This window comes from Mus caroli, chromosome 16, assembly GCF_900094665.2.
Source record: "Mus caroli chromosome 16, CAROLI_EIJ_v1.1, whole genome shotgun sequence".
NCBI classification, from domain to species: Eukaryota; Metazoa; Chordata; class Mammalia; order Rodentia; family Muridae; genus Mus; species Mus caroli.
The window spans coordinates 76679479-76705807 of NC_034585.1; the positions used below are offsets into that span (position 1 = coordinate 76679479).

At 37.0% G+C, this 26329-nt stretch overlaps 1 pseudogene; it reads left to right on the forward strand.

The window, feature by feature from the left end:
• The first annotated feature begins 12623 nt into the window (after positions 1-12623).
• On the forward strand, positions 12624-21401 carry LOC110311343 (annotated as a pseudogene).
• The last annotated feature ends 4928 nt before the right edge of the window (positions 21402-26329 follow it).

The following is a 26329-nucleotide window of genomic DNA, read 5'->3' on the forward strand; positions in this document are numbered from 1 at the left end:
AGAAAGGATGGACCATCTAAAGACTGCCATATCCAGGGATCCATCCCATAATCAGCTTCCAAACGCTGACACCATTGCATACACTAGCAAGATTTGGCAGTGATGCTTTAACGTGGTCTGCAGACTTCATAGGAACAGGTTTGAAATGGAGGTGAGATCTTTGTTTAGGTATACAAACTTACGGCTGATTAACTAAAGTGCCTGCATTATTAGAAAACATAATAGAAAATATACTAATTAACATTGGATATCAACACCTATTTAATAAAACTATTTTCTTGAATCTTCACAAAATTCACTCCATTCCTGTGACTAGTGTGCTGAGTACAAATTGGCCATGAGACATTTTTTCTTTTTTCGGTCAATGCAATCAAATGGAAAGTAACACTTGTCTTCAGAATTGCTGCATCCTGAGACGTGTCTACCTCCCTGTCTGGGAGCTCTTTATTTAGAGTGATCAAGTTCTGAGTAATGTTTATGACTCTGAAACTGCATCCACCTAAGGCCTATGCATCTCAGTCCACACTGTTCCAGTGCATACATCCTGAACAATAAAAACTACCTTAAACAATCAGGTCGAAATGGAAAGAGAGAACCAACTAATATTGTGGTAATTTGTTTTGTGTATGTGGATAGAGTATCATAGTTTAGTTAAGGTTATCTGATACAAATCTGAGACAGGTTATTTAGTAAACTATATCCAGAAGATACCTCAGATGCATGCAGAGGTGCTTTTTAACTGTCAAGTAACACCAAAGAAACAAGATTGCCTTTGAATTAACATCCCAATTTTTTCTTCTTTGCACTAGTTTTTTTTACTCACTTTAAATTTGACGATTTTAAATTCTAAATGCATCTTGTATATAATACCTGCTGAGAAAACTATTATTATTTTTCATGACATGTCATTATTAAGACATCCTAAATTTACTTATTTTTCTTATATTTATTAGGCTGATAATTTTATTAATTCCCTGCCAAAACTTTATTTTGAGCTAGTAATTGACCTTGACAATCAGTAACTCAGTCTCAGAACACTTTCAAAAAAAATTATAGAATTCAAATTGACAATGCAACCCTTTGGAAAAAAAAACAGAATTTCCTTGCCAACCTTCATCTATGTTTATCCATAATTGATCCTTGTTTCTTGTCAGCATTATGCAGACCTTGAATGGCATTTGAAGGCACTCATGACAGTGCCTATAAGACATTCATGGCACTTAATCTGTCAGAGATTTGTCCTCAGAATTAAGGAGTAGGATATCTTTAGACCTCAGGTCTCACAGTAAGTTACATTCAAAATATCTTGTAAAATTAGTTTCAATGTCAGCATACTAATGCCTGTCTCAGCTTTCCTGAAAGGATGGCAGTGATGTACAACTCCTCAACTTTGACTATAGACTATAAAATAGATGGAGTGGTCAGGTTTAGTCCTAAGTAACCTTTTATTCAATGACAGTAATTACTTGTTTGAACCTTTAATTCATTTAAATTTGCTTGAACTTTCGAGTGAATCCCCACATATTTTCCATTTTGACAGATAAAATTAAGTGACCAATAGGTGAAGCACTGTGTGTAGTCATGCTTTGGCATGATTGACAGTTTAAGAAAAATATAAAGTGTCTTTTACTATTCCTGATTTGAAAAACTAATTCATGTAACGATAATGGGTGTTTGTTACTTCATGGTTATACTTATATAGTGATAAGCTATATAAGTTAAACTATATATTCATGACTGAGATTCTTAGGAATTTTGAACTCTGTGGAAAGTTTTTTGTGTATTAGTACTTATTTAGTAGGGAGTTTTAATATTTCCTTGCTTTTATTATTAAGTTCATCAATGATCTTAGCATGGGTACTGTCATTCCTGTTAATTTAATTTAAAAAAAATTATTGTACCAATCACAAATGACTAGATAAAAAATTCAAATTCTTGCTCATATGAAGGAATCCTATGGAAACATTTCTTACATATATTTTCATAAATATAATATTTTTCTAACATGCTGGTATTTAAAAAAAAATGTTGTGACAGCCAGAGCATGGAGAGAAGTCCTAAAAAATGCTGCTTTCTGAACAAGAGATGTCTATTACCACCATAAAATTATAGTAGCTGTGTTTACCTATACAAGACTTATACAGGATTCAAGTCCCAGCTTAGATGGAGAGATGATCCCCAGTTCACCCATTGCTGAAGAGCCATTGACCTTGGATAGATGCTGGGAAGGGAGAATCTTTCTATGTCTGTGACCTTACTGCAATGAGGTTTCTTATGTATGATCCAGTGGATGATTAGCTGGATTCAGATGACTATGTAAGAGCAGCAGTAGCAGCAATATGAAGTTAGGAGAGGGCAGGTTACCATGGCAATGGGAGGATTAGATGTTTAAAATGGAAGGTATGGCATTTCTCCACTGTATTTATGTATAGAAACATAACATAAATAAATATTTACTTACAAAACAACATCAGCAACAACCAAACCATCCAATGTGTCTTCTCTATATGAGCTAGTGAATCAAAGTCATTAATTTGTTTTCCATTGCATCTTCATCCTTATGATAAATCCTCATCTGGATTACTGTCTTGGTTCATCAAGAAACAACATCTTTGTCTTTGAATATGTTACCCAGAATTATCGCTGTATACTTGCAATTATTTTGCCACTAATAAGGAGAATACAGAAGATTTCAATGACTTTGGGTGTCTTCAGTTGGTTTGTGATCTCTGTGATTACTAAGAGTGAAATTTCATAAACCCAAAGGATTATTTGAACAAAGCCTTTGGCATCTTCCTTGTCACCAGTTGGCTTTAGCCAGAAGTCTCTGTCCTTATACCACCATGACATTCTGCCTAAGACCATCAGTTCAAATTCCTCTAAGTTGGGATCTTTAGGTATTTACATAAAAACAAAGATTAGGTCAGATATGATGTCAACTTCAAATAACCCGTGGCTTTTATTGTTTTTGTGTGTATTACTGCCATTCACTCCTAATTCTCATTCTAGGAATTAATCAGGTGTTATCAGTAGAGAATGACAAACTTCCACAATAAGAAAAGTATTAGAGCCTATTCCAAGTTTCTAGTGCAATAAATCTTGTAGATGCAGATTTAGCATCTGAATGTTTAATATAGTTCCCCAATTTTTCTGGCATTCTGTAGACTTGAAAATGGTAATAAAACATGCTTTATTCATCATATGAAATATTGTCATGTTTTCATAATTTTCTTGAGAGTTTCATTCAGTATATATATATATACATATTCATATATATATACTGAATATATATATTGCATCTTGTGCAATCATGGATAAGTGTGAAAGCATGATTTTAGATCTGCTGTGTCTTGCTTTGGTGATATCATTGTATATAGTCATCGTTCCTTCTCCTAATGCTTTTTCGTCATGGATATTGAGATTTATTTTAAAATATATTATAGGACTTAAATCTGGAAGAGACATTTACAAAGGTGTTAATCAGTGACTTGTTTATGTATGGAAAGCCTGAGTCTAGAAAAGCGATGGCTTACTTTACAAGTGGTGACATTTCAGAGCATTTAACCAAAACACATTTAAACATACTGCTATCCCATTGGTATATTGGAGTATGTATTTGTCAGTGTTTCTGTGTTTCTTCACTGAGAAACAATCAACTTATTTCTTCACTGAGAAACAATCAACTTATTTTTAAACAGAATTGAGACACTGGTCTGAAATTCTAGGAAGCGGAGACACACTTAAGTTCAAGATTCTACAAGTCTTATTGATGGATTAGAATTATGTGATTGCACTGAATTAAAAACTTGCAGAATCAGAGTCTCCATCATCATGGAGTCTCTGCTCTCCTCATTCATAGCCATTTCCTCACCCCTGTAACTGCTCTGACATCCTTTGACTATCAAGTAAAGCTTTTGCTTAAGGATGACTGCAAATTTCCACCAATCCAAGAATTAAAATGTCATTGGATTGCATGTGGACTCTACACAGAGACTCCCCCACTTGCTGTAGCATAAATACATGATGTCCCCTCCCAGTATATTTTGTAAACTACTGGATTTATGATTTTCCTTTATTCTATAACTAGAGAGGTTAATGTAATCATTCCTAGGATGAGCCATGGCATTAGAGGAAATCTGAACCCAGGGCAGGATCATTTAGCTTTAATAGACAAAATAATATCTCTTATTTTCTTTGACGTCAGAGCTGTGTTTACATTGACAGCAATCACAGCACCTGAAAATAATATCTACAAAAATTGAAATGATTTGAAAATATGGAGTGGCATACTAATGCACAATGCCTTTTCAGTCTTTAAACAAGCTCATCATTCAGAACTCAAATCTCCAAGTGTGGGAAAAACTGAATATTTTTCAAGAGATAGCTAAATATCTTAAATTTAGAAAATAACCTACCTTTCTCATTTATATGTAGAGCTGCCAGATAATAAATATAATACTGATAAATGGAAAATTCAGATCAGAATCTCATCTCTTAAGAGCTAAATCTTTTATTCCAAAATGAAAAGTGTTGCATTTTCAATGAAATGTGGTTTCTCCAATATTTAGAATTCAATATTCTAAGAGCTGAATGAAAAGGAGCTTAATTGCCAGAAGGGCAAAGGAAGAGCAGAAATTGGAAGGGAATAAGATACTTCACTCATGCATTTTCTCCTTATTTCAATTTCAATGAATCCTTTTTGTGATGATTTTCTTTAAGACTTGAGGCATTTTTTGCTCCCCTCTAATTCATAAATTCATTAATATTTCTTAGGCCACGTGAAACAATACAAGTTAGATGAAAATCTAAATGATCCATGATAGAGAGGGAAAGTGACTCATACGATTTAAAAGTATATATTATTGTACAATAGGTAAATAATTTCTGTAATATATCCATGTAGTTTTCTACATGAATCTTGTCCAGCATTCAAGTCTTTAGCCTATCTGCAAACACTCAGTCAAACATTTATTGACTTTAAGTATGTCTCTGTTTTCTTAGACCTCATTTGTTTTCTGAAAATTAAAACAAAAACAAAAAAAACAGTGAACAAAGGACAGAACCGTGGCTTACATGTGTGCACATTAAAATAAACTTGATTGTGAACTTTGCTAATGTATTTTATTTTTATTCATATTATTCTTGTTTTTTTTGTGTGTTTTTTTGTTGTTTGTTTGTTTGTTTGTTTGTTTTTGTTTTTTCAAGACAGGGTTTCTCTGTATAGCCCTGGCTTTCCTGGAACTCACTCTGTAGACCAGGCTGGCCTCAACCTCAGAAATCCACCTGCCTCTGCCTCCCAAGTGCTGGGATTAAAGGCGTGTGCCACCATGCCCGGCGATTCATATTATTCTTTAGTCCTGTTAAATGCAGTGATGCTACTTCCATGAAGTTGAATTTTTCATAGAAAATAACAAAGTTGAATGACAACACATTACTTTAAATTGTAATTTAGAAGTGAGAAGATATTTGAGTTTTACCTCTAAATTCTCAATGAACAATAGATCAATGTATCTCTGACCATATAAGGAGTTTCTAAAGGAATTGTAAATCTAAAAAGTTTCACTGGTAAAAATAAACACACTCAATATCCCCAGATGTGTATTTAAGGCAATGAGACAATTATAATCTCCACTCAGTTTATTTTGAAGCATTGCAGACATGGAAACTTTCATGGGCAGAGAAGAGTATAAACACCTGACAAAAATCTCCTGATTGGAGCAAATCACACACTACCTCAACCATCAACATCTTTTCCGTTTTCTAAATTTAGAAGAAAAGAAAAATGGAAAGGATTTAAACCATGTTCTGTGGTAATTAGCTATGCACAGAGCAATTCAAAATCACCACTTAATGAGACTTTGAAACTGGTTTCAATGTCTTAAACAAAATCTTCTTGTTTATAGTCTCCATGCCTTAAATAAGATATTAGTAGCATTTCAAAATTGAAAGGTTAGTTACATATAAAATATACACATAGTTGGTACTTTTAGAAAATAAATGCAAATTTGATTGTGTGTAACTATAGCACCTTCTTTAAAAGCAGATGCATGTATATATAATTTTAATTATATTAGAAATAATTGCGGTATAGACACTTGGGTGCTTTCTGTATCCTAGTAAGTATTCTCCTACCGAGACTCACAGGTTCTCAGCTTTTCACAAGTGTGCATTCTTAAGTCCAAAGGAAATAAAGGACTCTTTGGAAGTTATACTACTGATTCCAAAATGTGACTCCACTGTTAGTCATTTTTCCTGAGTGATGTGGACAAAACTGTCCTTCAGCATCTTCTGAGAACTTGTTCTATATGCAGAAACATATCTCCTGGTGACTGTAATCCCAAAGAGAAATATTACCATAGGTATGACACGTGCTCATATCTCACAACACACACACACACACACACACAAATTTTTATAAGTTGTACGTACATATTTGTGATGATAAAAAACATCTTTGTAGTATTTGTAAAATTATCAGCCCACCAGGTCTTCTGTAAGCAAAACACAAAAGAATGACATTTCCTCACTCTTGCTATCTTTGAGATATTAAAGGTATCTGTTTTAATAATTTAATAATTTGATAAATGAAGTAGTTTTAATAATTGAAAATACTAACATTTCAGTTCTAACAGTATTGCGAGTCATTGACTCATATAAATTTCTATGTAGAATTTTATTTGAGAGAATTGGAGAAATAAAATGTCTGTTTTAGTATTTAATGCATGAAGAAAGTGAGTGATTGAAGTTGCAAGGTTAACTATGCTAATACAATTAAGATATAAAAATTTTATTTTTTGAATGCAGTGTGTTAAACAGAACGAGTCTTGGGATATTTACTTAGAGATGTATAAATACATTTTAGAAAACACCCAAATCATTTGATCAAACATAAACTGAAGCAACTCAAAAGAGTTGCATAAGTTCATCAGATGCACATACATGCAAGTTATTCCCAGTGACTTTAAAAAATGGTCCTATCACAAAAGATTTATAGTGAGAAAAATACTGTATTAATACCTGTATATTTATTTTTAGATAGTTGTGCATGTTATAAGCCATAAATATTGAGAATTTGAGAAATTTAAATTATAACCAAAACTAAATCTTAGCAGAATAACCTATGTAGAAATAAAATGATCTAAGCACAAAGTAAATTATGGAAACATTAAATTTTATATTCTACATCTTAAACTGGAACTATGTCTGGGAAGATATTTCATGATAAATTAGTCAATCACTAAAAGAATAGTTCTGTCATTCTTCAGTAATGACCTGGAAAAAGGCTATTTCTGTCTGAAACACCTTGATCTAATGCAAGGGTACTGTCTCAGTTTTTATCTAAAAAAAACCCAAAAATACAAAAGCTTAGTCTGCACCATCATTATATATCAGGTAACACAGTAGTTCTCAATGACAGCCTGAATTATTTCACAGTGTAACAGAAGTCTAATAAAAGGCCCATCTCTTGGTACACATATGACATCTCAAAACATTAAATATGTGTGAAATATATATGGCTTTAAGTTAATTATATTTTATACATTTATGAAATAAAAGCAAGCTGATATTGCAAAGGAATCAAGAATTTATTTCAGCTCTCCTTTAGAAATCTTACCACAGTTTCAGCTTGAATGAATACATACAACATTTTAAAAAGCCAGGAATTTTAGGCAACATTTTTAATGTGAAGGAAACAAAATAAAAAATGGAATATATGCATATATACACACATATATACACATATTCACAAAATACACTACATATACACATATATACATATGCACATGTGCACATATACGCATATATGTATATAATATTTGGGATATATTATAGTAATAATAAAGGAAGAGAAGTTGGAGTGATGAGGGCTGGGTAGACTGCTATAAATACAGATTCGTATGTGAAATTCTCAAAAACAGTAAGAAAAATGATTATTTAAAGTCAAGGATATTAAAACTATGGTACATATCAGAACCTAAGATCTGGATGGGAAAATTTTAAATATTATCTGATGTGTATATTTATTGAAAAATTGCATCATACTTTATTACTACAGTACATTTCTGGGTTTGTGCAATGTTAATGTTAAAAAATTAAAGCAAAAGATTGAATCAGATATGTCCTAAATGGAACCACATATCTCTGCAGTTTTCTGACTCTCACTCTGATTTCTCTGTGTATGGACATCACAGAGTATATTGCTGACTGTGACCACTAATTCTGTCTCTCTGCTCTGACACACTGGGTCTAGGTTTTTAGTAGCTATAAGACAAAGACCCAATATATTCATTTCTAATTTGCTGGGTAAATGTGCAAATTACCTCAGCAGTTGGTGTTAATAGTTGATTCAGTATGGCACCTTCCATGACTGGGGTCTGGGAATATTTCAGTGCAGAGAGAGACCAGAGCAACAGGGTGCATCTGTAACTCTCTTCACTGATTATAGATATGACGAAACCAATTACTTCAAGCTTGTGATGCCTTGTATAACCTGCCATTGTGGATTGTACCTTTGGACTCTGGCCCAGAATAAAGTTTCTCTCCTTCAATATAATTTTTGTCCTCATATTGCAACTCAGGAAATGGGAGATAATGAAAGACTGTTGCCAAATATAGTATCCCACCAAATATAAAGCAGACTTGCAAGTTGGTACTACCAGGAAAAAAAAATGTTTTGTCTTTTAAGACCATGAATTTCCCAAAATGTCAAGAGCTTTACTTAGGTGTCACCTGCTTTGCAAGGTAACCAAGGCCACTGACAAACATTTCTGCTGTCTTATTGGGAAGAATGGTTAGATTTATATTGATCAATGGATCAATTGATGTTCACACTTCTTCATTATTCTTTTTAAAAAACAAATCTATAGAGTACTCTGTATGTTATTCAAGAATACAGGTAGATTTGTGTGTGTGTGTGTGTGTGTGTGTGTGTGTGTGTGTGAATTAAACAATTAAACAACTCTTTTAAAAAATTTTTATGGGATATTCTCTTTATTTACATTTCAAATGTTATCCGATTTCCAGGGTACCCCCTCCCTGGAAACCCCTATTCCAACCCCTATCCCCTGCTTCTATGAGGGTGTTCCCCCACCCACAAACCCACTCCTGCCTCCCCACCCTGGCATTCTCCTACAGTGGGGCATCAAGCCTTCACAGGACCAAGGCCTCCTCTCCCTTTGATGCCAGACAAGGCCATCTTCTGCTATATATGAAGTTGGATCCATGGGTTCCTCCATGTGTGCTCTTTGGTTGGTGGCTTAGTCCCTGGGAGCTCTAGGGGTGCTGGTTAATTGATATTGTTGTTCTTCCTATGGGGATGAAAACCCCTTCAGCTCCTTTAGTCGTTCCCCTAATTCCTTCATTAGGGATCCCTGCTCAGCCCAATTGTTAGTTGCAAGCATCCTCATCTGTATTGGTTAGGCTCTGGCAGAGCCTCTCAGGAGACAGCCATATCAGTCTCCTGTCAGTAAGCACTTCTTGGTATCAGCAATAGTGTCTGCATTTGGTAGTCTGCATATGGGATGGGTCCCTAGGTAGGGCAGTCTCTGGATGCCCTTTCCTTCAGTCTCTGCTCCACTCTTTGTCTCTGTATGTCCTTTAGACAAGAGCAATTCTGGGTTCTTTTGAGAAGGGTGGGTGGCCCCATCCCTCAAACCAGGGCTGTTCCTAACCTCTGGTTATGGTGTCTACAGGTTCTCTCTCCTTTCTTCGGTATTTCATTTGTCATTCCTGTTGGGTCCTGGGAGCCTTTTATTTTCCCTGGCATCTGAAACTTTCTGTTGGCTACTCAGGTTCCCCATTCCCCATTGCTATACACCTCTGTTCAAATTTCTTACCCTCTTTATATCTCCCCCAATTCCTCCCACATCTGATCCAATTTTCCCTTTTTTCCTCTCCCCTTCCTCTCTTCTTTTCAAGTCCTGCCCACTCTCTACCTCCCATGATTATTCTGCTCGCCCTTCTAAGAAGGACTGAGGCATCCATACTTTGGTCTTCTTGACCTTCAAGTTGCATCATGGGTATAATGAGCTTTTTTACTACTATCCACTTATCAGTGAGTGCATATCATGTTTAGTCTTTTGTGAATGTATTATATCACTCTGGGTGATATTTTCTAGTTCCTTGCAATTGCCTAAGAATTTCATGAAGTCATTGTTGTTAATGGCGGAGTAGTATTCCATTGTGTAAATGTATCACATTTTCTGTATCCATTTCTCTGTTGAGGGTCATCTGGGTTGTTTCCAGCTTATGGCTATTATAAATAAGGCTGCTATTAACATAGTGGATGGAGCATTTGTCCTTCTTACAAGTTGGAACATCTTCTGGGTTTATGCCCAGGAGTGGTGTTGCTAGATCCTCCAGTAGTACTATGTCCAGTTTTCTAAGGAACCAACAAACTGATTTCCAAAGTGGTCATAACAGCTTGCAATTCCACCAGCAATGGAGAAGTGTTTCTCTTTCTCCACATCCTCGCCAGCATCCACTGTCACCTGAGTTTTTGATCTTAGCCATTCTGACTGGTATGGGGTTGAATCTTGTGTGGTTTTGATTTGCATTTCCTTGGTGACTAAGGATGTGAACATTTCTTGAATTGCTTCTCCACCATTCAAGATTCCTCAGTTGAGAATTCTCTGTTTAGTTCTTCATCCTATTTTTAATAGAGTTATTTGGTTCTCTAATTTCTTGAGTTCTTTGTATATTTTGGATATTAGCCCTCTATCAGATGTATGGTTGATAAAGATCCTTTCCCAGTCTGCTGGTTATTATTTTGTCCTATTGATAGTGTTCTTTGATTTTTGATTTTATGAAGTCCCATTTGTAGATTGTTGATCTTAAGGCATAAGCTATTTCTGTTCTGTTCAGGAAATTTCCCCCTGTTCCCATATGTTCGAAGCTCTTCCCCACTTCTCTTCTATTAGATTCAGTGTATCTGGTTTTATGTGGAGGTCCTTGATCACTTGGACTTGAACTTTATATGCGATAAGAATGGGTTAATTTTCATTCTTCTACAAGCTGACCTTCACTTAAGCCGGCACCATTTGTTGAAAATGCTGTCTTTTTTTCCATTGGATGGTTTTTGATTCTTTGTCAAAGATCAAGTGACCATAGGTGTGTGGGTTCATTTCTGGGTCTTCAACTTCTTTTGTTTTTCAAAGGTAAATGTATTCAAATGAATCAGTTTGTTATGATTTTTATATTTTCTTATTTAAAAACTCTGTCTTCAGTAATAAACCTCTAAAGGACTCCAAATAACTTTCAAAAACTCCTCACATGCTTCTTCCTCCAGGAAGCCCTTCCCAGTTTTAAACTATTCTTATAATCTCTAAATATCTTCAAATATCCTAACAAAATACACTATGGGATATTTGTGAGATATATATATATATATATATATATATATATATATATATATATATATTTACTTGAGGATAAAATGTTGTGAAAGGAAGCCTGCTTGAGCTTTCAGGATTCAGTAAAACTTTCTAGATTTTAAATTATAAGCATCAGTTTGAGGAGAAGCCCTAACAACAAAAAATAAATACCAAAATCACATAGTTGGAAAGCACATATCCTCCCAGGAATGCTGATCTATAATTAATGTCAATCACCTGAGAAAGATTAGAAACTGCACAGAGCAGCTCAAAGGAAATGTGATTTGTACCCAGGATTGATGGAGAAGAATTGCGATTAGGTTTAACAAAGAGCATGTCTCAGGTGACAAGGATGCTGAGGGAAGGGGCACAGGAGCACTCCAGAGTAGTTTGAATAAAGATGGATATAGAAAGACAGCAAACTTTTTTTTTTTTAATTTTATTACTGAAAATAAAATTAAGAAAATATTTTTCATTAAATTTTTTCAATGAATTATTTTTTCTTTTACCTTTCCTGTACAAATATTTTTCTTAACGTGCAAAGTATTCAATGCTCACACTTGGTTTGTAACAATTCACAAATAAATCTGTTCAAATTTGTATGGTGTTTATCAACACAGTCTCAGGTAAGTACTTTATTTAAAATTTCTATTATTTTTCCCCTCCTAGTGAAAGACTCCGAAAGGAGCCCCTCGCTCAGGCCTCAGGACAATAGCGGACACCCAAGAACTCATGACAGACCGAGCTTGTTGCAAACCACAAGAGGCTTTATTTGGAGAAAGCCAGAGCTCTGGGGACGACTCATATCCCATGCAGGGGTAGAGGAGTCGACCTCAAGGGGAAAGAGGTCTCACTTTTTATAGGCCCTCAGGGGGGGGGAAGGAGAAGGGGGAGAGTAGGGGATTTCCAGATCTAAACAATGTCTATTCTCAAGAAATGGGTATGGGAGGGGTACAAGGAAAGAGTCTAATGAAGGTGCAGCAATGGNCACACACCTGGTCANAACATTGGCNGACACACAGGTTCAAGGAGTAGCCAGAGCATTGTGCACCTCTATTTTTCTAAATCAGTGAAGCTAGTTCTGCTAACACTGACGTCTATCTTGCCAATTTCAGNGCTTCTGTGTCCTTTTACATTCTGTCAGGATCTTTCACTAGCCTCCTCAAGAAGTCTCTAAAACAGCATGATAAAGATTATTTAAAATGTTTTATGTGTTTATAGAATTACTTCTAGCTCCTCCAGCGGAGCAAGATGCCTAAAGGAAAGAAGACCAAAGGGAAGGGGTGGTCCCAGCCCCCGCCATCATGAAGAAATAGGAGGCCAAAAATGTGGTCAATCCTTTGAGAGAAGGCCCAAGAACTTCCAGCCCAAAAGAGATTTAACACACTTCTTCATCAAACGATTCTGCTACATTAGGCTTCAGCTGCAAAGAGCCATCCTCTCTATAAGTGGCTCAAAGTACCTCCTGTCATTAACCACTTCACCTAGATCCTGGACCAGCAAACAGCTACTCAGCTGCTTAAGCTTGCCCACAAGAACAGGCCAGAGATAAAGCAAGAGAAGCAGCAAAGCCAGCTTGCTCATGCTGAGAAAAAAGCTGCCGGCAAAGGGTACGTCCCAACTAAGAGACCACCTGTCCTCTGAGCAGGAGTCAATATAGTCACCACCATGGTGGAAAACAAGAAGGCTTAGATGGTGTTGATTGCCCATGAGGTAGACCCCATTGAGTTGGTGGTTTTCCTGCCTGCCTGCTACATCCACTCCAGTAGTGACCAGCCTGACAGGCCAAAAAGCCTGGGCGCGGTCCTGAGGCGAAAGGTTCATGGAAACTTTGTCTCCTGGAACGATGGCATCCTCTATAACGAATGCTCCAATGTCCTTGCTTTAGTGGTAAATGGATCTGTGTGTTTTCCCTTAATATTGCTTTATTATAAGTGCTTCTAAGGATTGAAATCTTGACATATAGGTAATTTAGATTCTTCTCCAGTCCTAGGCAGTCAGTCCTTGAGCCGATCCTGGGCATGGATAGCTAAGTCACTGCCCTAAACAGGAATTTACCATTATCTAGGAAGAAGGAAGTTTGTGCTCTAAGGAGGAACCAGAGTAGATCCTTACAACTATAGATAGCCGAGTTACACCCATACACAGGAATTTACAGTGGCCTAGGGGGAAGGTGGACTATACAATAGACTAAAATAGGAATGTTGGCAAGGGCTTTTAAGATTAAGCTGACCTTAGGTGCGGCTGCTTTTGATTCCAGTTGTTAACATTGAATTTTATCCCAGCTGGTTCTTGCCAGTCCTTCTGTGTTTGCATTCCTCTGTAAGAATCTGGTAACCTTATTGGACCTTGCCAGTGTGTCACCTAACTTCCCTATTTTCTTCTGTATAAAAAGTTTGAGCCAGGCTGTGGTGGCACACGCCTTTAATCCCAGCACTTGGGAGGCAGAGGCAGGTGAATTTCTGAGTTTGAGGCCAGCCTGGTCTACAGAGTGAGTTCCAGGACAGCCAAGGCTACACACAGAGAAACCCTGTCTTGAACCCCCCCCCCAAAAAAAAAGTTTGATGCTCGATTTGACAAATTACATTCAGATCCACACTCCCTTGTGTCATATCTCTTTGTCACCCCTCCATCTTGCCGACTCCTTTGCTCACCTACAACCAGAAACTTGTACAGCATAGATAGGAAACACAGAAGGGGTTAGTCTGCGGCACCTGCCTTGGGTCGAAAGATGGGGTTCCCTACTGTATCATCAAGGGAAAGGCCAGGTTGAGGTGTACCACTCTTCAGACAGGTTAACTCGGAAGACAAGGGTGCTCTGGCTAAGCAGATGGAAACTATTAGTCCTAATTTTAATGACAGATATGACAAGATCAGCTGCCACTGGAGGTAACTTCACGGCTCCTAAGTCTGTGTCTCACATTGCCAAGGTAGAAAAAGAAAAGGCTAAAGAACTCACCACTAAACTTGGGTTAAATGTACCCTACTAAGTTTTCTGTACATGAATATAATTACAAAATTATATATATATATATATATATATATATATATATATATATATATATATAAAGAATTGCTTCTAGATTTTGTGGCTTTTGAAACTGCTAAGTCTCATGGAGCTGTATCTTATCTCTGTATTTGACTAGTGTTAGGAGATAGTCATCTCTAAAAGTGTTAGCTATTCAAGGTGGTTCTATCACAGAGCTGATACATAGTCTGAGCATCATTATCCCTCCACGTGACATGTGATCTCGCTCATCACTTCCATGCCATTGATTTATGATAACCTGATTGATATATGATGAGCACATGCTCTGTCTGAACCTGATTTTCAAAAAGAATAAGATATTGAGAGTCAAGTTATAGCTACCGCTGGAATGGTCAGAATCGCCCTATATTTTGTTGATAGAGATGTCACTGGAACCATTTATATCCATCAAAGCAGTAAACCATTTTGTTAGATATTAAAATGTCATAATGTCACTTTGCTTAGGACCAGGCAAGATACAAGGTTTTGGTATGTCCCTCTTCTATAGTGGCTACCCTGTATTCATTTATGGATTTTTCAAGGTTCTGAACCTCACCTTCATTATTCTCCTCATTTGTACACAAAACTATTATAAGTGATATTTTTTTTTCTTCAGATAGACCTTGAAGTCATCAAATCAAAACAACCCCAACTGCGGAAGCCCAGCAGATACGAGCTTTTGTATCTATAGTCAGGTGTTGCACCTTCTCTGTGACCCATATTGAGGAAGGGTCCATTCCATCAGTGTCTAAGACTCATGTTTCCTATGCATATCCTGGTAGTGTTCCTTCTTATGACCTCATCTTGTCACTTAATGACAATTTCTACAACCCAACTTCATGTTTCCCGGCTAAATGGGCTCATGAAGGTCTCATATTAAGACAGGAACGTGCTCACAAACATAAAACAAAATCTTACCACATTTATTATTCTTCTCTGGTACCCACAAAGATGTAATTCTTCATAGTCGTGTGTTTTGTCATGATCGTTAAGACTGCGCCCCTACTCCCCTCCTAAATACTTTGACTCTGTTTGAAAGGAACTTGCTCCAGGCTCAGAAATAAAGTGTCTGGTTTTCAATCTGAAAAGTTCTGTTTAGTTTTGATCCTGCTAGAAATCTCAGCTCCCTTCAGCCAGCTTATTCTGGTTTCAAATCACTGCTTCTACCTGAGAATTCACACTCTGGTCTTAGAGAGGTAGCTCTTTCTGACTGTGGTTAGATTCACCCTCCCCGCAAACCCAGAGAAGACTCAGCCGAGAGAATTGATGACCTCTTCCTCTGATAGGCTCAGTTAGGTTAGCTTCATTGTGTGGAGTTCCCTCATCCTTTTAGATGAATTCCTCACTAGATGTTCCCTCCGTACCTTAATAGATTTCTTGCAGACCATCTCGACCTCTACAACACACACTCAGCAGTAACAGTTTATGTCAAGCTTATATTATAGTGAAGGAAAGTGAATGAAAATCATAGGTTTCATAAAAAAATTGGAAAGTAGCACCAACATAATTATTTTTAAAAATGTTAATGAATTTGACATTTCTTTTCTCTCTCTTTTTTATTGCATATTTGATTTATTTACATTTCAAATGTTATCGCCTGTCCAGGTTACCCCCACCCAAAACCTCCTCTCCCATCTTCCCACCCCCCACCTGCTTCTATGAGGGTATTCCCTCAGCCACCCATTCAATCCTGCCTCCCAGCCCTGGAATTCCCCTATACTGGAACATTGAGCCTTCACAGGACCAAGGGCCTCTCCTCCCATTGATGTCTGACAATGCTGTCCTCTGCTAATTATTTGGCTGGAGACATGTGACAGCTATATCAGGCTCCTGTCAGCAAGCTCCTCTTGGTATCCACAATATTGTTTGGGTTTGGTAACTGTTTATGGGATGGATTCCCAGATGGGGCAGTCTTTGGATGATATTTCCTTCATTCATTGTTCCACACTTTATCTCCATATTTACTGCCATGAGTATTTTGTTCCTCCTTCTAAGAAGGACCAAAGTATCCACACTTTGATCTTCCTTCTTCTTGAACTCCATTGGTCTGTGAATTGTATCTTGGGCAGTCTATGCTTTTGGGCTAATATCCACTTATCAGTGAGTGCATACCATGTGTGGTCTTTTGTGAATGTGTTACCTCACTCAGGATATTTTCTGGTCCCATATATTTGCTTGGCAGTTTCATGAAGTCATTGTTTTTAACAGCTGAGTAGTACTCCATTGTGTAAATGTACCACATTTTCTATATCTATTCCTCTGTTGAGGGAAATCTGAGTTGTTTCCAGCTTCTGGCTATTATAAATAAAGGCTGCTATGAACATAGTGGAACATGTGTCCTTGTTATATGTTTGAGCATCTTTTGGGTATATGCCCAGGAGTGGTATAGCTGGGTCCTCAGGTAGTACTCTGTCCAATTTTCTGAGGAGCCACAAGACTGATTTCCACAGTGGTTGTGCCAGCTTGCAGAATTTGACATTTCTTTCTTTCTTTCTTTCCTTTTTTTTTTTTTAATTTGACATTTCCTAAGATGTAATATGCTTTGCGACTACATATGTTGTATTAAAGGGAAGTGAGACATAAACATCATACACTTCAAGCCATGAAAGGGATAAAGAAAATAAGAAATACAAAGTCATTATCTGTATTTGAAGAGACATATTAATTTTAATTGTGCAGTCAGGTGGCTCATGCCTGTTATCCCAGAACCTAGGATCCCGAAGAAGCATTGTCCTGAATTCAAGGCAAAAGAGAAGTTGAAGCCATAAAAATAATCTATGGGCCTATTCCACTTACAAACAATATTTACGCAGTGGTAGTCTTCAAATGGCACCACATTGTTTTTTGTTCATAGAATCAACAAAATCTACTTGCTATGCTAACTTGTTCTAATCTGAAACAAGTCTGGCTTAAAACTTGAGAGCAGTTTTCCTGAATGAAAGTAAAAATAAAAAAAAAAAAAAAACGAACTTGGCTAAACCTTGTCTTTAAATTATATTCTTATAAATTCTCTATAAAATGGGGAAATTGAGAGTAGAAAAAAAGAGGAGAGAAAAAATCATAAAGACAGTAGATGTCTCAATTCATTCTATATTTGGAAATTATTTAGGCAAATGGAGATATTAAAGAATGCCCATTTGTCCAGAATATGAACATTTGGCTCATTATTATTTATAGTGTTATTAAATAAGTAGACAATCTAATTTTTAATTTACAACATATGTAAAATAGGACAAATAAGAAAACTGAATGTGGGATACATACAAAACACAAATCTTAAGTAGAATTGAAATTAAGCATTTCCAATTCTACAGTTGCCTTACCTAGAGTTAGTATGGCATTCAGATTGTCAGTGAAGCTAGTCAGTAAGAGGGATCCTCTCCTTCTCCTCCTCTTCTTCTTCCTCCTCCTCTTCTTCCTCCTCCTCCTCCTCTTCTTCTTCCTCCTCCTCCTTTTCTTCCTCCTCCTCCTCTTCTTCTTCCTCCTCCTCCTCTTCTTCTTCCTCCTCCTCTTCTTCTTCCTCCTCCTCCTCTTCTTCTTCCTCCTCCTCCTCTTCTTCTTCCTCCTCCTCCTTTTCTTCCTCCTCCTCCTTTTCTTCCTCCTCCTCCTTCTTTTTTTATATCCTTTATTTATGGGACATTTTCTTCATTTACATTTCAAATGTTATCCCCTTTCCCAGTTTCTTCTCCACAAATTCTCTGTCTTATCCCCCTCCTCCTGCTTATATGAGGGTGCTCCCCCACCTATCCACTCACTCTCACCTCACCTCCCTGGAATTCCTCTACACTGGGGCACTGAGCTTCCACAGGACCATGGGCTTCTTCTCCAATTGATGTGAGGGATCATGTATGGGAGGAGATGAGGGTGATATACAGAGGGTCAGGAAATTGAACAGAGGTATGTAGCAATGGGTAATGGGAACCAGGGGTAGCCACCCAAAAGTTTCAGATACCAGAAAAGCAAGAGGCTCCTAGGTCCCAAGGGGGAGATTAGCTGATTTTCTTCTTCTAACTATACCTGTTGGAACTTTTGTTGACTGGGAATGATTAAAATGCTCTGAGAAAACTCTGACTTAAAATTTGACAGCTGTTTTCCTGAATGGAAATTCATACCAATTCCTTCATATTACCATACTGAAGGCTGGACTTCCAACATATGAACCTTTGAAGGAAAATCCCCAACCTACTTGACTATACGAAAGGGAGACAATGTTTAGTCTTCAATTTCTTAGTTTCAGATTTTTCTTTTGAGAGGCTTAACATCACTATGAATTCCAAGTATTTGTTATGATTATTGTCTGATAAATAGGAATAAATACTTTAACCTAGCAACTTACACCAAGAGTTATTTTTTAATATTTTTATTACATATTTTCCTCAATTACATTTCCAATGCTATGCCAAAAGTCCCCCATACCCTCCCCCACCACTCCCCTAACCACCCATTCCCACTTTTTGGCCCTGGCGTTCCCCTGTACTGGGGCATATAAAGTTTGGATGTCCAATGGGCCTCTCTTTCCAGTGATGGCTGACTAGGTCATCTTTTGATACATATGCAGCTAGAGTCAAGAGCTCCGGGGTACTGGTTAGTTCATAATGTTGTTGCACCTATAGGGTTGTAGATCTCTTTAGCTCCTTGGATACTTTCTCTAGCTCCTCCATTGGGGGCCCTGTGATCCATCTAATAGTTGACAAAATGGTGATTTCATTATATTTATTATGCTAAGTATGTAGTTGGTTTCCAAAAGAACATGGCTCTTATTTACCTTCACAGAGTAACTTGCTGAGAATATTAGCTGTAGTCCCAGTTGCTGTGACAAAGTCTATGAGAAAAACAGTTTAAGGAAGGCATTGTTTATTCCACTGTACATGCTGAGCAAACAGTCTACTTTGGCAGTCAGCAGTGGAGAGAACTTGTTGCCTAGTACCTTCAGGCAGGAAACAGATAAATAATGTCAGCACCCAGCTTACATTCTCCTTTTAACTTAGTCCAGGACGAGAGCCCAATGAATACCACCACTCACACTTAGGATTCTTCTTCCTATCACAGTTAAATGCAGTCTAGCAACTTACTAACAACGTACCAGAAAGTCACCTCTTGGGTGACTTCAAGCTCAGTGAAGTTCTTCAACTGACACTAACTATTGCACTTAGCTTACATGTTTTCTCACTTACTTGCATCATGTTTCTGAATCTTTTTTTTTTTTTTAATTTAAGGAAGCTGCTAGCTGTCAAGGACTGCTGTTTTGAAAAATCACTTTTAAGAATGCTTATTCTTTTGACTCTACACAGAAGGTAAGGTTATATTCATCCCCATCTTCACACCCAGACAAGCTACACATAAATTTACTGTGATTTTATGATCTCAGCAAGTGAGGCACACATGGCACTCTTTCGTGAGTTTCCCAGTTCATTTTATCTTCAAACATTGCAGTTCTTATTAATTTAAAAATGTTAAAGTTAATTTAAAGATAAATTTTTATAGCTCACTTTTCATATGAATCAAAAGTGAGTTCACTTTTATCTGACTTCTCTTTATTCCATTTCTGAGTGAAGATTTTTCCTTCATTTACATCAAAGCCAATCCCTTCATTTGTGTCCTCATTTCAATATATTTCTTCCTCTGGAGGTTTTGTTCCATTATTTTCTAATTTTACCATCGTTCTCAAATGTCTTATCTATGGAATTGGTTTTAACTAAAAAGATTGCTTATGATTTTCTAGCTCTCAAAACATGTTTCTCTCCCACAAATCTAATCTAATTCTTTCTCTGCTTCATTCTCCTTATATAAAATTTCCCCAACTCTCTTAAAGTCTCTGATCTCATTTCATCAAGTACCTCATAAACCAAATCCTCTGCTACCTCTGGAAAAGGCTAACATCCTAGAGTGATACATTTTATAATAAGGATCAAAACTCTACAATTATGGTCACTGTAGAGTTGAGATGAATTTGTATGTATTTGCACATCCTCAGACTCTGATTGGGAAGTTTGGAGGAAACCCTACTAGAAGTCAGATTATTTAATTAATTCCTCTTACAGTTATTATCTAGAATCTACCCTCTCCTGGCCTCATTTGTTAAATGATTGCTCTTTAGAACATGTCATGACTTGATTTGGGTCTTAGACTTCTGGAAGATTTGTAAGTTACTAGAAACTTGCCTAGAAGGGAATAGTGCTCAAAAAATTTACTACTTTTCTTTGTTTTTCATTATATCTTAGCTGATAAATGTAGCTTTATTATGTACCTCTGATATATTGCCTTGCTATAGACATATAAGACACAGGGCATATTAAGCATAAAATAAAACATCCATGACACTGAACCCGAAAACATTCAATAATTTCTGGTACTTTTTCTTAATCTTAGTTTTCATATGCATGTGGCATGTATTCTTGTATATTTATATATCCACATGCTTACATGTACACAAGCATGGGACTGCTTAATGCTGGTGTTGGTAACTGTCCTTGATTCTTCTTCCCCTAATTATTCATGGCAGAGTATCTTAGTCAAGCAATGAGTTCTACATTGTGGATAGTTTTGCTAGGTACCCATCTTGGTCTAGAGATACCTGTGTTTCTACCCTCTGAGCCTGTGATTATGGTCTGAACCATATTTTAATCCTAGATATTGGATCATATACTTTTCTAATGGTGTCTTGAGCATATTTCTAGATGAATGTAACTTTAAAATCTTCTACCTAGTGAAGAATTTGTCCATCTCAAAGGATTCTGGGACTCTGATCTATTAACTAATTAAGCGGAAACCACATTGTTTACTACTATCAAGTATGTAACATCACAAAATGTTCTCTCTTTCAATAAAAAGATATAAGCACTGTATAAAGAGAAACATCAGACTAAGTAATATGACAGCTTGCAATTATGTGGTCATCGTCTTGCCTCTGCCCCCAAGTACTAGTACTCTAAGCTTGCACTACAGTGTTTGTCTTTTATTTACTTTTATTTCATTTAAGATGTGGCAAGGTCTGCATCTAAACTCCCATGGCAGGGGTAAGCTGTAAGTGTCTTAGTAAGAACGTTTCCATTAATGCAGCTCTCAGGCACACTCGGATGTTCCCTGACCAATCTAACTCCAAAAGTGACTTTTAATAATTTTAGCTTAAAAATCTATAGAGTATGTTAAACAATGTGGGACTGCTCTCCTATTTGTTCAATCCAGCACATTTGCAGTAATAAAGTGAAATAGAGAAACTGCTAAAGGAATATTGTAATTATTGCAAAACAACTTCATTCTGAAACTCTTTGGAAATTTTATGCTTTTAATGTAAGGTATGGCGTTCTCTTCCTCAGTTCTCCCCTCACCCAATCCCATATGTTCCCATTAGCACTTACACCCACACTCAGTCCCCTTACCCTTTCCAATAACAATGTCCATTCTATTTCCCCTATTCGTGAGATTCTGAGATTCCCATACTCCAGAACTTTGGGCCCTCCTTGTTACTGAGAATTTTAGTATCTGTAGATTGTAGTAGAATGGTTTGTCCTTTGCCTTATTAGCTACCTATTCTAGTCCCATACATGTTCCTGAAAATTTAACAATGTCATTCTTTTTAGTAGCTGAGTAATACTCCATTGTGTAAATGTATTACATATTTATTCTTCAGATGACGGACATCTAACTTATATCTAGTTTCTGGCTGTCAGGAATCAAGCTGCTATGAACATAGTTGAGCAAATGTCTTTGTGGTATTATAAAGCACCCTTTGATTATATGTCAAGGATTGAGATATATCAATTTCCAATTTTCTGAGGTACTACCAAAATGATTTTCAAAGTGCCTGTACAAATTGCACTCCCAACAACAAAGGAGGAATCATTCTGCTTGTATGTTTATATCTGTACACATTTTTAAATGGGATTATTTGTTTTGTTGATGATGGGGAGAGCATCTCTGGGATGATATAGAAACCAAGTACAATGGAAACTTCGCAGCATCTATGAGGGCAACTGTAGCAACACTGCTAGTAGTGGGGGATATGTAGCCTGATATCACCATTGGGACATCAACACATCCACAAAAATCTTTGACCTATAAATTGTCCTGCCTAAAAGATGTACAGGTTGGAAGATGGAGGTAAAATTGAGGGAGTCACTGTCTAATGACTGCTTAAGGTTGAGGCCTATACCAAGAGAGAAGGCACATCCCTGACATTGCCAATATTGTTCTGCTATCCTTGAAGACAGGAACCTAGCATAATCATAATCAGAGAGGCTTCTCCTAGCAACAGAAACAGATGCAGAGATTTAGAGGCAAACATTAGGCACAGATTGGGAATCCTGTGGAAGAGGAGAAGGAAAGATTATAGGAACCAAAGGCTACAAGCACACCAGAAGGAAATCTACAGAATCAGCTAACCTGGGTCTATAGTGGGTGACTGAGACTGAATCACCAGCCAGGGATCTTTTATGGGGTTGACCTAGGCTCTCTGCACATATGTTACATTTGCGTAGCTTGATCTTTAAGTGGGAATCCTAACAGTGGGAGCAGGATCTGTCTCTGCCCCTGTTACCTGACTTGGCACCCATACTTCCTACTGGGATACCTACTCTATCCTCAGTAGGAAAGGATACTCCTAGTCTGACTGCAACTTGATATGCCAGGAGTCATTGATACCCATAGGAGGACTCGTCTTTTCTGAAAAGAAATAGAGGATGAGAGGATGGGGGAAAGGACTGCTAGAGAGGAAGAACGGGAAACTGCAGTTGGGATGTAAAGTAAATTAATTAATTAAAAAGATAGCTTTTGTAAATAAAATTTCCCTGTGCAGGTAAGAAAAAAAAAAAAAAAGAATGGAACACTTCTCACACTCATTTGCCACATGAGGACGGATGCTCTCTGACACTAGATTGCACCATAGATCACTCCCATGCCTAAGTCCTTGCAAATGAAATTATTCTGGCAAATAACTACAGATTGGGTTATAATATCTAAATATTATAGCCTAGAGTTTTATGTTTTACACACACACACACACACACACACACACACGCTAATGACTGCTTAAGGTTGAGGCTCCATACCAAGAGAGAAGGCACACCCCTGACATTGCCAATATTATTCTGCTATCCTTGAAGACAGGAACCTAGCATAATCATAATCAGAGAGGCTTCTCCCAGCAACTGACAAAACCACATGTGCACATAAACACACATGCACACACACACACATGTATACAGACACATACATATACACACACAGGAATGCACACATTCTTTTGAGATTAACTTCTTTTATTAAATAAATTTATTTTTAGTTTCCCACATGTATTGAATGCTTATTAAATAATCGTTTCGTAATTTGCTACCTCCCTTTAATGCCCTAGTCCTCACATTTCTTTCTCTCCCATATTCATATTTGTGCATTTTTCTCCTTTGGCCCACTGAGACTCAGCAGAACTCTGTGACTCTTGGATGTGACCTCATTGAAATAAGGGGTTTATCAAGAAATATACAATTAAAGAGAGTGGCTCTCCTTCTCACATATTCCTCTATAGCCAATATCTCAAGCCTGGCAAATGGTTCTGTGGTTAAGAGAAAGTTTATTGCTTTTAGCAAACTCAAGTTCTGCTCCCAAACCCAGTGTGGACAGCTCACAATTTCTTGTAACTGTTTGCTTGGTTTTTGGCATTCCATCATCAGCCCAGTCAGATTTTTATACTCCAGCTTGGGATCTGTGAGCCTTTCAAACTCTCTAGGCCTATAGTTGATTGAGCCAATCCTTTTCAGGGTCCTGTGAAGATAACTGTAATTTTGGTAATTGAAATATTTGTATTGTGCCCAGAGATCTCGTACTTCAACCTGTCCCCTCTCTTTCATACCACTGCCCTTCTTCTCCAATGTTCTATAGCATTAGGCAGGGTGGTACAAGAGTGTCATTTGTTGATTTCTAGCAACAATTGTCTATCATAGCACTTGTAAAGGAAGACTAAAGAGGAAGAATGTTGTAGATGCTAAGGGTTAGGGAGGGAGGGAGGTGGAAGGATTGAGGAAGTAAGGGTGCCTAAAGGGAGGACTAACCATGTTAAAGGGAGAATAATAAAGCCATCTGGAAAACTGCCTTGTAGCCCAGGTTAGTATTGCAAAAGACTAAATGGAGTCACCCTGCATGACTGAGTGCTGCTACTCCTAGAAATAGTAAATATTGAAACTTAGCTCTCAGGCTCAGGTATGGGATGCCACCATCGGACTCGAGGACAGAGGCCATAGAAACCTGCAAACACATTCAATTTCTACACAATATTTTAACTGCACTAGTGAACAGACCTGAAGAATAAGATCATATTAGCACAGATGTAATGCACCTTAGTGAAAAAATATAAAGGAAGCAGGCCAGAATTTATCTAGAAGCATCGTTCATATTTTTGACCATTTAAACTACCACAGGATGATAAGCAACATGTCTGTGTGGGGGAGGGCAGGGCAGCATTCTTCTAGCTGATTCATCAATACTACCTCAGGTAAGCAACTGTCTTTTGATTGGATTTGAGGCCTACTCCACCTAGGAGGAGGAAAGGGACAACAATGTAAACCAGCTGACAAATCCAATACGGTTAGGTCATAGGACCAAGCAGGAAACATTCCTGATGGTTAACTAGATTGACAAATTCACATGCTGCCTTCTTAAAAATCTATGTTTGCACCCACAGGAAAAAAACAAGTGAGAAATTGCTTTAAGCTGCAATCACAGAAACTTTCCTTACAATATTGGCAGTGATTGCAGACTCATGATGCCTCAAGATACAGAGACATTCACTTTGCAAAGCATTCCCTATCACGTTATTAGATGGAAAGCTCTCTTGCTATCTGTAGAACCTGTGTCTATTAAGTGTATATGCTACTATTGCTGTCACCAAGCAGTAAATAGATAGATGTAACCAATGCATGTTTCATTCATTTGAGTACACAATAAAGAAAACAAACTCCATATTAACAACAAATATTTAATTGTTACATTAGTAAGAAGAACAAGAAATGAAGTTTCAAAAATATCGAATCTATAACCTCTCAGCTTGGGGGGATGAGGAAGGAAGCACTGTAAGTTTAAAGGCAGTTCTCAGTACAGACAGAGGTTGAGTCTGGTCTGGGATATTCATAGTTTTTAAATTCCAGGAAGCACAAAACATAACTCAGCCATATTGTCCTTACTTGTTTTATCCGATATAAAAATCTGGATCTTTATTGTTAGAACATTTAAATGATAACTTGTGGGCATGAGATAGTTTTATGAATTTTAATTCAAACATTCACTAAGTTTCATAGTTTCAAGCTACACTGGACTCTTTTCCCTTGTGTACCAGATAGCCAGAGTAGGGTTTGGCAACTTTCTCACCTGGTTACAACTGTTTGAGGTTGTGGATTATCTTCTTGTTTTATGCTACCATTTGAGGAAAAAAAAAACACCTCAGGTTTTATTTAATATTCACTTTAAGGGGAAAATCCTTAAAAGTAATTTCTGATTATTTCCAATACACATATTTCTCTTCTGTGAATGAATTGAAAAAAATTAACTAACATGGATCTTTACCATTAATGGAAATATTAATGCAAGCACAAGACCACTAATTTTGAATCATAATATTTTATAATATTTTCACAAGTCCAATTACTTTTGTTAAATATACAACAGTATAACTGAAATGACCTTTATATAGTCTTCAAAGGTAAAGTTAATTTTAAGATTTTGGAATACAATTCCATTTTCAATTTAGAGGTGAAATTATGAATAAATATACTACCGCAAGTCTTTTTCAAGAAAAGGCACGGCTACATTTTGATAAATAAAAAATACAAGCTAATAATTGACTCCATCTTCTTGGACCAATAATGCTCTGTAATCAGTTGGAGATGATGGAAGTTTGGGCCATGTTCTCTCTCTTGGAGGTCACCTTACATTTCAACTCTAG